Here is a 14676-nt window from a genome sequence, read left to right as displayed (position 1 = left end):
GAAGGCCTACCAATGAAGTAAGTCATGTCCACTTCACTCTTGAACAAAGGCCAGACCTCTTCTGTGTCCGTGGACAGACCTAAAGTTCATCTGCACAATGTCATTCGTAAACTTAGGAAACACTGGTGATGTAATTGAAAAATGTGGAGTTTCTTTTCCTCATTTCACAATCACATCACCTGTGTTGCCTTTGGTTAGGTATCTCATAGTGCAGATGGAGTCTAGCATATCAAAGAGTACATAGAAGTTCAGCAGTATATACAACAATTTTGACATTTACAGAAGACTTAGCTTCTTATCTTGTTGGAGATGAAGTCAGGCCTGTCTTGCAACATGGTGCATCTTTTGCATCACTGCTGCATCGGTTTCATGTGGCACGGGTTTTTTACAGCATGACACATCTGCCTATATGCATCAATTTGTAATTTTGTCGCCTCATAGCAAATCTTTTGCACCGCCGCTGCATCACAAAAGTGACGCACAGTGGTGCAAAAGAGGCATACACCTATCATAAATCTGTCCCTAACATTTGAAATGATTGATTCAGGATGACGATAAGGTGTGGCCTCTCCAGAGGTTTGTTTAAGGTGAGGCCTACTCAGGATTGCATATCAAATTTATGCTTGTTGAAGAATACAGAGGAGATAATACATGTGAAGGCCTACCAATGAAGTAAGTCATATCCACTTCACTCTTGAACAAGGGCCAGACCTCTTCTGTGTCCGTGGACAGACCTAAACTTCATCTGCACAATGTCATTCGTAAACTTAGGAAACACAGGTGATGTAATTGAAAAATGTGGAGTTTCTTTTCCTCATTTCACAATCACATCACCTGTGTTGCCTTTGCTTAGGTATCTCATAGTGCAGATGTAGTCCAGCATATGAAACCGTACCCAGAAGTGCAGCACTGTATGCAACAACTTTGACACTTACAGAAGCCTCACCTTCTCCATGCCTCCTACACAGTTCTACATGTACATCATAAATGCAAACAGTACCGAATTAATTATACATGTTAAATGGTTTATTTTTGCTGTTCTCAGAATGTATCAAATTTCACTAAAAACAGTGACTTGAAGGTATTCATCATATAACAGCGGGGAAAAAAAACCACAATCAAAATGATTGTGTTTAAAAAACCCATACAACATAACAAATCAGAATTCAGAACTCCTTAAAGTTAACTTACTTTCCATGACGTCGAAGGATGTCCTATGAACAGCTTACACTCTGTTGTGCTGTTATTACTTTCAGCCCGCCACTTTCTGAAAGAAAACCTCCATCGTTTTGAAAAATATGTTACATACAATAAATGACTTCTCGCTCTCTACCACACATTTCCACAAGGCCAAATCATGTCAGAGCCATTTATAACTCTTGGAATTCTTGTAAGCCAATCCCGTCATGTTGTATTTCCGCAACTTTCAGAATTAAAATGTTGAAGATCATTTTCACAATCCTGGATTACTAATATCTTACCCTTCTTGCTCACTCATGTTCTACATTTCCTATGACACTTATACTGCTTACTATGAAGCAGACTTACACTACCTCTATGACTACTACAATTATTTAATTCTCTACATCACTTTTAATCACAAAGCAATAAAAAACAGTAGACAGCATTGCAGACTTACATTCCCTCTACTCCATGTTTTGATTGGCTGCTTGAATTAGCTTATAAAAAGAAATAGTTTTTCTGAACTCATTCAAAGTGCACTTATTTTTCCATGACGTCCAGTGTTATGGTAAGAAGTTATGTCTCTGTACTACACTTATCCTCAAGGCCAAATCGTGTAGGAGCCATTAGAACTTCTTGAAATTCCTCAGAGCACATCCCGAGATTCTTTCCCTAAAATTGTGGTTTTAAAAACACCAGGTAAGAATTTTTAAGGTCATACGGCAATTTTTTTTTGAAAATTAAAACAGAATCGTTGCAGAATGACCAGCCATTTCTAGACTTTAAATAAGCTGTGTAATGTCCTGATGTTATTGAAGGACCGTCATGATATATAATTGCTACAGTTACAAAAGTCCTTCCTGATATTGACAACTGTGAAGCCACAAAATTTTAAATTAAAGTTGTCAATTTTGTTCCATCAGACCTACATCGTTGGAACATTAAAATGACATACTGGCCATATGTTCGTATAAATAAGGTTGACATCATTTCAGATTTACATTGGCTACATTCCATGTTGTGATCAGCTGCTTTTACTAGCTTATTAAAGGAGACTGATTTACTGTTTGGCAAAGTTAAATATATAAATCTTTCTGAGTCTAGACTAGTAGTACTTGATACCCTACAGTTCTCGCAGTCATGTTGCCATTGATAAGAAAGCCCAAACAGGTGATCTACATCTACACCTTCAGCATGCAATACATCAAGCATATACATTAAAAACTCCTGACAATCTTGCTGAATATTTTGAGAGAATTGTGTTTGGCCTGAACATCTGTCTAACAGATTTCGAATTTCAGACACACTTTCTATTTTTGTTCTATCAGTGCTACATTTCTCTAACACAGAATTTAACAAACTGCATAATCTTTGATCAGAATTGACCACAATCTCTTCTTTTACATTTTCTAGAGAAAACAAAACATTAACCACTACATTAGCATAGCAGTTGACACCAGAAGTGTTTTCAAATTGAAAACCAACATCTTCAACAGAATCCTTTTTGTTTCTGCTTATAATTTCAGGTTCATCGACTTTTCATCTTTTTGCTACAACCTCCCCAGTATTGGTCAAATTTCTTCGTTTCCGGCCTACCACACGTTTCTCAAACAAAGGATATTGAGGCAAATGTGGCGCATACTCTCTTCTCAACCTATTGTATTCCTTAACACAATCTAGATCCGCACAAATGTTTGTGACATCACACTCAATCAAGTACAATCCCGATAAAGTTCTAACTCTTGACAATGCCACATATGCCATACCCTCCTTGAACACAGAACTGCCAATATTCACCAATGCACTGTCTACACTTAAACCTTGCGATTTATGGATTGTCACCGCATATGCCAAGCAAACAGGAAACTGCTTACGGCGAACATATAAGTCTTTTACAAGCAAAAATCTAGCAGAACAACGACCAATTAGCTGTACTTCCTCAATGCCATCAAATTTAATTTTTTAAAATTCAATTCCATCTCTATTTCTGTATTTCACAAAATCAACAACATTACCCATTGATCCATTTACCAGACCTCTTTCAACATGTAAATTCCTTCTTAAAATTATACGGCAGTTCAAGCACACATTCAGACTCTTTTCAAAACCTGCAGTTTTAGATATAGTCTTCTCTAATGAATCCAATTTTGATTTCAAATTCTCAGACAAAATAATTGTTGATCCCATATGCTCTACTCTGTCAATAGCTTCCAGTTTCACAATCTCTTGCTTTTCTAAATGCAACATTTTGTTGTTGAAGATGGCACATTCTGCAAGAGTTGGCATCAAACATATTCCAGATTTCTTCTCAGTAATTTTCTGAAAAATATTCTCAGGCACAACATCTTGTTCTGGATATAAATTTGACAGTAATCGTGCATTTAAAGCTTCTTTCCCATGCTCGGTCACTTTTCCAATTCTAACATCTTGTAGAATATTCTTGTAAACTTCATCCTTCGCCTGACGCATATTTTCATGCAGTTCAGCATAATTGAAGTTTAACCATATATTGACGTTGCCAATGCTCCCTAGGCACTTCCTGGTATCTTCATGCGTGAGCATTTTGAACACAGGTTGCCCTTTCACTGGTGTCAGCTGCAGAAGATCTCCGAAAACAATGATGTGTTTGCCACCAAATAACACATCATACTCTGTTTTGAGAACTTCTTGCATTCTCAAATGCACAAAGGCAAGCATGACATTGGAAACCATGCTTACTTCGTCAATGATAAGAAGTTTCATTTTCCTCAAGATTCTTGAAACTTCACAACAAGCATCTCCAGATAGCTTGTGATATTGTAATTTGTTTTCATGCTCCACTGGCAGCATCAGTAAACGATGTAAAGTAATCCCTTTAATGTTATGTGCTGCCAGTCCAGTTGGAGCGGTGACAACACAAGACAGCGATGACTCTGTCCTTTCCTGCAAATAACATGAAATTACTTTAATAAGGAAACTTTTTCCAGTTCCCGCTTCTCCACTCACGTACAGTCGGACAGGCTTCAACGACGTACATGAGCACTCTTTCTTGTCATGACTTAATCCATGATCAATTTGCATGGTAAGTTCGTCATATATTTTCCTCTGCTCAACGTTGAGTTGTCTTTCCAACTCTTCTAAGTTAACCGCATCCTCCTGAGCATGTGCCATGGCTCTTTCCACTTCATTCATAGCAGTGGCAGCTTCATTTTCGATAACTGGTCCTCATAGTGGATCCTGACTCAATGAAACAGAACTCTGACTGTCCTGAGAACTGTCTCTAGCAATCTCGGCTGCAATCGTTGCTTCCTGCTCGATTTCCGCATTCAACATTTCTAGATATTTGAGAAAAACAGGACATTCTATGGTCTCCTTGGCGGCATTGAAAGAGTCTTCGTAACAGAGGAAATCTCCAAGCAGTTCCTCTTCTGCACGCCAAGGCTTGAAAAGTTGCAAAAGTGCTAAATAGAAAAACTCTTTTTTTTCAGGAGATTCGCCACTCAATTTTCGATGGTTTACCAAGTGGCATTTTCTTTGCTTGACCAGACATCCCTCACTTCCAATTACAGCATACACTCCTTTATCAATATCTTCTTTGATGTTCCTCTTGAATATGTAATTTTGTAGAACCTCATACAGACAAACATTCTCGAGGTGTCTGCTTCTATTTGGATAATATGTATCCAACATGTTGGTCTTCAAAACATCAGTACTGTTTGGCTCCTTTTCCGCCAAATACTCAATTTCCCGCACAGGTTTCAGAACTCGATTACGCGTTGAAGCAAGACCAAGACTCGCCCAAACGATACTCCTGGATTTGGCATAGAGACTTGCTGAAGACAACCGGTCAGAACATTCGTAAGCTCCGATTTCTCGATGTGACAACATCTTCAGACTGAAACTGTACAACTTCTTACTGAGGCTCTTTTCATGGGAAATGTCCTCCCACATATCCTTCAATTCTGTCTTATCTTTTTTGGTGATGTAAGATGTCACATACCGAGCCACAGCCATACAGTTATCAGCCACGAACTGTATATCCATGTTAGCATTCCACATGGACAAAATCACCGGGTTGTAGTCGTTGATGTACTTGGAGTCTTCGTTCCTCTTCAAATTGTATGTGTTTTTAGGTGATTTCTTCATCACATTATGTCGCAGCGAAGACATCAAACTGTTTACTCTTCCTTTAGAAATCACCGGTCGTGGAAAACCGAAACGACATTTGGTGTAGAACTTGTCCTTGTTTCGGAATTTACGACGACAGTACTTTCCACATCGATGGCTTTGGAAACGCAGAACTTTTTCTCTTAGGCTTTTCTTCTCCTTTGCGTTTGGAACAGCACACGTAGAATACTGTTGTATAAAACTCATCACTGAGTCTTCTGGATCCGTTCCAAATTTAGGTGCATCCTTGATCCACAGCAACATATGTATATGAGGAGCACCTCTTGCTTGGTACTCCTTTCTCCAGAAGAAATCCAACACCTCTCCAAGAGGTGGATTCTTCTTATTCATGATGAAAGACATCATAGCTTCAAATCTATGATTGAAGTACCTACATACATTGACTGGATCCAAAGAGCACAGTTCTCCGGGTGTCTTGAATTCGATGTTATCTACGTTAGCATTTGCCTCTCGTAGAAATTCAAGTAAGTCTTCCCAGCCATACTCAGCACAGCTCAGAGTGAGGAACCATGTGGGAGTACCTAAGTTCCTCAGCATACATTTTAAATCACCATGACGACGGTACCACGTTTTTTTTACAGCATGACACATCTGCCTAGATGCATCAATTTGTAATTTTGTCGCCACATAGCAAATCTTTTGCACCGCCACTGCGTCACAAAAGTGACGCACAGTGGCGCAAAAGAGGCATACACCTATCATAAATCTGTCCCTAGCATTTTAAATGTGGAGCACCATTGAGTGAAAACAGCACAGATGCGTCACGCATCTGTGCCGCAAAAGCAGCACATTGCAGGAATCACGTCGTAAGCGCAACATGTCTACTGCAATGCACAGGAGCAAGCCACACATTGCATGGTGCATCACTCCTTATGCCTGTTTCAAACAGGCGTAATGATTTGATTCAGCAATGCTATAAAGCTGAGTCAGTGAAATCTTCTAAATTTCCCTGTGTTAGTTTTGCAGGGCTTTCTTGCAAATTAATGCATACCTTGCAACAAAACACCTATATGAAAACTGACGCAGGATTCATGTGGCACAGGACTTTACAGCATGACACATCTGGCTAGATGCATCAATTTTTAAATATGTCGCCACATAGCAAATCTTTTGCACCGCCGCTGCGTCACAAAAGTGACGCACAGCGGCACAAAAGAGGCACACGGCTATCATAAATCTGTCCCTAACATGTTAAATGATTGATTCAGGATGACAATAAGGTGTGGCCTATCCAGAGGTTTGTTTAAGGTGAGGCCTACTCAGGGTTGCAGATTAAATGGAGATGGGGCACCCCTAAGCCTTGCTGGAGCTGCATGGCACTTGCGATGCAGCTCCAGCAATGCGCCACCTTTACGGCACAGATGCGTCACGCATCTGTGCTGTTTTTGCCCCATGGTACGCCGCATTGTAAATGCAGCGCACCATGGGTGGCAGAACAGCGGCGCAGGATGACTGGCACATCCCTGGGGATGCACCAGTCATCATAAATCTATCCCTAAGCTTCTTATCTTGTTGGAGATGAAGTGAGGCCTGTCTTGCAACATGGTGCATCTTTTGCATCACTGCTGCATCGGTTTCATGTGGCACGTTTTTTTTACAGCATGACACATCTGCCTAGATGCATCAATTTGTAATTTTGTCGCCACATAGCAAATCTTTTGCACCGCCACTGCGTCACAAAAGTGACGCACAGTGGCGCAAAAGAGGCATACACCTATCATAAATCTGTCCCTAGCATTTTAAATGTGGAGCACCATTGAGTGAAAACAGCACAGATGCGTCACGCATCTGTGCCGCAAAAGCAGCACATTGCAGGAATCACGTCGTAAGCGCAACATGTCTACTGCAATGCACAGGAGCAAGCCACACATTGCATGGTGCATCACTCCTTATGCCTGTTTCAAACAGGCGTAATGATTTGATTCTGCAATGCTATAAAGCGGAGTCCGTGATATCTTCTAAATTTCTTTGTGTTAGTTTTACAGGGCTTTCTTGCAAATTAATGCATACCTTGCAACAAAACACCTATATTAAAACTGACGCAGGTTTCATGTGGCACAGGACTTTACAGCATGACACATCTGCCTAGATGCATCAATTTTTAAATATGTCGCCACATAGCAAATCTTTTGCACCGCCGCTGCGTCACAAAAGTGACGCACAGCGGCACAAAAGAGGCACACAGCTATCATAAATCTGTCCCTAACATGTTAAATGATTGATTCAGGATGACGATAAGGTGTGGCCTATCCAGAGGTTTGTTTAAGGTGAGGCCTACTCAGGGTTGCAGATTAAATGGAGATGGGGCACCCCTAAGCCTTGCTGGAGCTGCATGGCACTTGCGATGCAGCTCCAGCAATGCGCCACCTTTACGGCACAGATGCGTCACGCATCTGTGCTGTTTTTGCCCCATGGTACGCCGCATTGTAAATGCAGCGCACCATGGGTGGCGGAACAGCGGCGCAGGATGACTGGCACATCCCTGGGGATGCACCAGTCATCATAAATCTATCCCTAAGCTACTTATCTTGTTCGAGATGAAGTGAGGCCTGTCTTGCAACATGGTCCATCTTTTGCATCACTGCTGCATCGGTTTCACGTGGCACGTTTTTTTTACAGCATGACACATCTGCCTAGATGCATCAATTTGTAATTTTGTCCCCACATAGCAAATCTTTTGCACCGCCACTGCGTCACAAAAGTGACGCACAGTGGCGCAAAAGAGGCATACACCTATCATAAATCTGTCCCTAGCATTTTAAATGATTAATTCAGGATGACGATAAGGTGTGGCCTATCCAGAGGTTTGTTTAAGGTGAGGCCTACCTACATTCATGGGGAAATGAATTAAAATGTCCTTAAGACACATGAAAGCGTTTTTTTAAAGCGTTTGCAGCATTTTTGGGTCACTTTTAACATGGCTATGTAACTTAAACAATCAAAATCTAAATTTGCCAAGCACAGGTGGGAGCATATTTACAAGGAATTTGCACCACGGGGAAAGGTCTTACATTAAAATGGAAAAACAACATCAGAGACACTCAAATGCCTTATAAAGAAGCATACACCATTATGTCCTAGTCATAAATGTTAAAAGCATTCCTTTTCCTCAAAAACGATTTAAGTCATAATTTGAAAACACTGCACATGGGGAAATGACTTAAAATGTCCTTAAGACACATGGAAGCGTTTTTTGATTGCCTTTGCAGCATTTTAGGGTCACTTTTAACATGGCTATGTAACTCAAACATTCAAAATCTAAATTTGCCAAGCACAGGTGGGAGCATATTTACAAGGAATTTGCACCATGGGGAAAGGTCTTACATTAAAATGGGAAAAATAACATCAGAGACACTCCAATGCCTTATAAAGAAGCAGACACCAGTATGTCCTTCTCATAAATGTTAAAAGCATTCCTTTACCTCAAAAACGATTTTCAAGTCATAATTTGAAAACACTGCACATGGGGAAATGACTTAAAATGTCCTTAAGACACATGGAAGCGTTTTTTGATTGCCTTTGCAGCATTTTAGGGTCACTTTTAACATGGCTATGTAACTCAAACATTCAAAATCTAAATTTGCCAAGCACAGGTGGGAGCATATTTACAAGGAATTTGCACCACGGGGAAAGGTCTTACATTAAAATGGGAAAAATAACATCAGAGACACTCCAATGCCTTATAAAGAAGCAGACACCATTATGTCCTTCTCATAAATGTTAAAAGCATTCCTTTACCTCAAAAACGATTTTCAAGTCATAATTTGAAAACACTGCACAGCTCCTATGCACAAAAACACCCTGTCAGTACTAATACTTCACATTTTCTCCAATTACAATTTCTCAAACAAACAAAATCTATTTGTAAAACACTTGAGGCAAAGCAACATTTTAAAAACACAACTTTCTTCATAATTTTCTCCTTAAAGCACACTATTCTCTATCTAAATTAAATAAATCTTTTCTCACCTTAGCAAATACTTTATGAGTTTCAAAACAGTCTCAGAAACACACCACTTTGTCTGTAGCAGAGCAAAAGGTATGCACTCCAGAGTCTGCAGCTATCAAAAGCACAGAAATGCTGTAATTCTTCACACATATCTCTCATGTCACCCAATCAAAACTCTTCCCTCACTTTTTTCAAATCAAAACCCTTCCCCCCTCTGCCCTCTCTGCCTTTTTTGCATAGCAACCACATCTTGGAAGACCTCTGGTGTTTGCAAGTTCACACAACAATGTTTCAATTGAACTCTGAACTCTCAGTGCACCTGCATATCCAATGCAATCTTTCATTTAATGATTTTTTCTTGACCACTCAAAATACATCTTTCAAAGAACTCATCCATGCACCCTAACTTTCTGTTTTCAGCAATCAAAATCCACCAATCACTGTTACTGCTTCATTAACACAGAAACTCCACAGTTTTTTTCATTTTAAACTCTTATTTTTTCAACTGCCATTTCATTGCCACACTTCATCTGACTGCAGCAGAACCTTCTCTCACCATGTTTTCTGTCTGGATTGTTGGACATAGTTACATCTACTGGGCTCAGAGGTATGCTTATAACAGAAATTTACCTAACCTCAATTTACAAGATGTGGAAATTAAGTGGTTTGGCCACAGAGGATTAAAATGTCACCAATTGATACCATTGGTGAAAACCTTTATGCATTTGCCAAAACCTGACCTGTTAATTGTGCACTGTGGAGGTAATGACTTGGGCACTTTGACTGGGGTAGGTCTGGAAATGCTTTTAAAGGACACCTTTGAGCAATTAATGGCACTTTTTCCTCAGACTGCCTTGGTATATTCAAATATATGCCAAAGACAGAAATGGAGGTGGTCGAACCAATTTTGTCCACAAATTGAGAAGTCGAGGAAGCATGTAAACAAATCTGTTTCAGCTTACATGAGAGACCATGGAATGGGCTCCGTGTACAACAATAACTTGCGTTACTACACGCAAGATATCTACAGAGGAGATGGAGTTCACTTCTCAGATGAGGGCAACAGAATTTTCATTCTGAATTTAAGACTGTGCATTGGTACCTACTTATAAGTACCTAAATGTACCATAAACCCAAAAGCTCTTCTCAGAGCTACCCTATATCTGATCACTCACAATTATTATTTTACTCTAACTTTTTTCACTAATTTTCAACAAAGCACGCTCCCCGGGGCGCTACGCGGACCGGAAGCTAACCTCGCGAAATTTTTTAAAAAAATGTTTTTTTTCCACACATATGGGCCTCCTCAGCCACCCTCAGAAAACCTAGGGGGTCAAGATAAGTCTACCGTGCCCCCTTCTACCCATTCTGAACATTAGTTGCCCTCCATCTTGTATCTTAATTCGACCGAGACACAAAATGGTGGACTCCCGTAACGCTTCAGGTTCGTGTACCGGGGCGCTTTCCAGTTCGCGTACCGGGGCGCTCCCCGGGAAGCGCTCCATCAAAAAAGGTGGGAAAGTAATTTACAGAAAAACGACTGGAGACACTTTCACCAAATATAGATTAGCTCGTACTACATACCAATCCCCATCATTTTCACAAATTTGATTGAAATTCCATTTAGCCATTTAGCCTGTAGACCTCTCTAAATACCGTGAGGTAAATTACTTCACAAAACACATCTGAAGTGTTGGAATTGACAACCAATGAAAATGTTACTTTCATTTTCTACTTTTTTTACCTGACATTTGATTGGTTATATACCTGAATATATATAAAGGAAGAGAAGGAAACACAGCCATTTTGACTACTACTTCCTGGTGTACATTTCAATTGGATTTTCACTAATCACTTCAACTTCTTTGTAAAGGTAAGTTGTTATTTTAAAAACTGAAGTATATTGTGCACTATCAGTTAATATGGTAAACTTTTTCTGATAGTTATATACTATCCCTCTGTAGTAGTTATAGATTTAGATAGACTTCTCTGTTATAGTTATGGATAGAGTTAGGTTTCTCTTGTATAACTATGAATTTACTTACGTTAAATCACATACACTTTTTTATATTCCTACTTCCACTCTGATACTATACACTGCCCAAAGATATATTCACTGATAAAAACTGCCTATCTAAAATTAATCCCAACAGTGCCCTATCTCTACTAATATATATTTTTTTTATCCAAATTTCAGGCAACATGGAAAGCGAACAGAAAGTTTCATTTCAAATTGTCCTGCAAGAGAGCAGCCAAGAATTAATTGATCCAAATTATATAGAATTTATGGATGAAACTTGGGACCAAGAACTAATGCAATGTGTGCAAGCAGTAGATGACCTTCAAAATGAGGACATTTTACACACTCAGAGATTACAAGCTATGTTCAATTAAAATGACGACATTTCAGACAGTGAAATGTTAGAAATGTTATTAAATTTTGAAACCCAATCACAATAATAAATATTTGCTTAAAAAATAAAGAAATTAAAAAATAATCAACAAAACCAACAATCAATTAACATAAAGTATTTTAAAAGTCTATCATTCTTTTTTCCTTATAGTACGCTCCCCAGAACGCTTCCCGGTTCGCGGACCGGGCGCTCCCCACGCAAAAAAACAAATTTTTATTTTTTATTTTTTTTGCACTGCGGGGCCCTTTTAAAGCCTCCACATCAAACCTAGGGGGTCAGGGAGGATCTACTATGCCCCCTTATGGTCATTTCCCCCTTTGTTTTGGCCTCCTCTTGTCTCTCGATCCTACCGAGAGACAAGATGGCGGCCGCTCCGGACTGTTTAGAATGTTGACAGACACCAGAGAGCCAATCAGCTTCGCTACGCGAAGTTCCGTTACGCGTCAGGTACGCGAACCGGAGCGCTGCCTGGAGCGCGCTTACAGATATATATCTTTTTTTGAACGTTAATTTCTCAAAATCCACTGGAGCACATATATTGAGACCTAGCAAAGGCACATCGGGCTAACAGTCCCTACAATTTTGCCAAGTTTCGTGCAAATCCATTCAGCCGTTCGGCCTAAAAGTGAGGCCAACCGCCCTATGGAAATTAACATGGGAAAAACACGTTTTGGGACCCCCCTTTTTTCTCGGTCACCCCTTGACGAACCCCCCCCAAATTTCCAGGGGCTGCTCAGAAACAAAATGTTCCATTTTCCTGAAAATTTCAGCCAATTCCGTCCACAAACGCCAAAGTTATTAGACATAGGATTTTTTCCCTATGGGATTTTTGAAAATTCTAACTATATATACCTACTGGCGACCGCCAGTAGGTAATATATATATATATATATATATATATATATATATATATATATATATATGCAAAAAAGAATGCAAAAAAGGAGAGAACTTTGGGTAGGTCTCAGTTTAGGTGGAAAGCAGCTCCTGTAAGAGCACTCAACACCAGCGACACTCTAGATCTGCTCACCTCAAATGTCTGTTTTTCTATCAAAGTTTTTAAGCATAGGATTAGACAGTGCTATCCATGCCGAGATAGAAAATGACAAAGTCTTTCGCCATTTAAACAGCAAAGTCTTTAAGCATAGGACTAGTACAGTGCAGTCCTTGCCGAGCTGTCAAATAACAAAAGCCATTTATCACTCCAGGCACAATATTACAGCTTTGAATTAGTAAAATACCAACTCAAGCCAACCTGAAATGATTAAAAGCAACCCCTGACACAGTGTTTCGCTCTAATTAGAGCTCTTCAGAGAGGTATAGCTTTGTCCAGACACAAGGGAGCACCCAGTATTAAGTCAAAACAAAACCCTTTCAGGCATAGAGTGACGCATAAATTATGCAAAAAAGAAGGAGAGAACTCTGGGTAGGTCTCAGTTTAGGTGGAAAGCAGCTCCTGTAAGAGCACTCTCAACACCAGCGGCACTCTAGATCTGCTCACCTCAAATGTGTGTTTTTCTATCAAAGTTTTTAAGCATAGGATTAGACAGTGCTATCCATGCCGAGATAGAAAATGACAAAGTCTTTCGCCATTTAAACAGCAAAGTCTTTAAGCATAGGACTAGTACAGTGCAGTCCTTGCTGAGCTGTCAAATAACAAAAGCCATTTATCACTCCATATATATATATATTTTCAAGGCACACAGACACCCTACCTACAGGCCCGGTAGTACAGAGCCCTCAGTTGTGGAACGATGAAACCCATCACTCTTTCAAACCAACAAGATAAGCACAGTAGCCAAGAGCCATCTATGAGAGAGGGAGAGCCGAGAGTGACAGAAGTAAATAATGCATTTTCTGCGCCAGCACAGCAAGGGCCCCCAATAAAGCCTCTCATTCCAAGCCACCAACACTCCCACCCAACTGTTGAACCATTTTGTGGCTGAGGCTGTCCTGAAATGCATTTGAAGAATCCAGACGAAAGATTGTTTCTTTCTGTTAGGATTCACTCTCATTTTGACAGGTAAACACACACAAGCTGTGAGCTCCTGCCCCTCCATTTCCTGCATGATATGTAGAAAGCAATTTCCTTCGAACTTCGCAGGAATGCATGTGAGGAAAAACATCTCTGGTCCCCCTTCTAGACTTCTTTTCGCCAGATAGCCTCCCATTGGATCCGATCTCTTAGTCATAGCACCCCCCACTGCCATGACATTGCTACTTGGTCCTCTGCCCAGGAGTAAGTCTAAAGACATTTGTTTTACAAGCCAGTCCACTGCATTTGCCTGTAAAGGCAAAGCATCCACTATCAAAATTCACAATCTATCCTCAGTGCTTCCGAATATGTTTACTGGTCACCAAGTATTTGCACTAGTGGGCTTTTCCTGAGGTTTTCAAACACTTCTATTGATTCATACAACTTCAGCGTGGCACCCGCAAAATTTGTTTAAAGGCTTGCACCGTTGTCACATCCGTGGCAAGCTCAGTCTTGTTAATCTCCAGTACTATCCCTCTGCTTTAATTAATTTCCAGCGTGTTCCACTGTAAGCATTCTGCCCAATAAAGTCTCTAGTTTCACTTCAATGTTTTTCACAGTTAAAGATACTCGTACCAAAATCTACATGTAGGATTCCAAAGAAGTGTAAAATGGCCAGGACAGATGCACATCATATGGGGATTCCTCCAATCTAGTGCCACTAGAGGATGTCCACCATGGAGTGAAAAAGTCATCCTTGTTTTTTTCCAGCGATGTCCAAATCCAGTGAGACACTCAGCAAGTTAGTGAATTGTCGTACATATCTCATGCAACTCAGCTACATGTAGCCGGGTCATGGAAACTGATAGCTGATAGTGGGTTGCAGCATTCAGTGTGCCACCCACTAAAGTAGCACTGTAGATTATGTCTCAGTCCTACCACTGCAACCTGTAGTGCAGTTAAACTATATTTACTGCTAGGTCTTCCAC

At 40.2% G+C, this 14676-nt stretch overlaps 1 protein-coding gene across 2 annotated transcripts in view; it reads left to right on the top strand.

Annotated features, from left to right (window-relative positions):
- MSH2 (mutS homolog 2) overlaps positions 1–14676 on the top strand; it is a 799418-nt gene that overhangs the window by 514453 nt on the left and 270289 nt on the right. The gene's annotated exons all lie outside the window — the stretch shown is intronic.

This window comes from Lissotriton helveticus, chromosome 6 (assembly GCF_964261635.1).
Source record: "Lissotriton helveticus chromosome 6, aLisHel1.1, whole genome shotgun sequence".
NCBI classification, from domain to species: domain Eukaryota; kingdom Metazoa; phylum Chordata; class Amphibia; order Caudata; family Salamandridae; genus Lissotriton; species Lissotriton helveticus.
The sequence above is the reverse complement of the archived record's forward strand: the minus strand, read 5'-3'. Positions and strand labels throughout refer to the sequence as shown.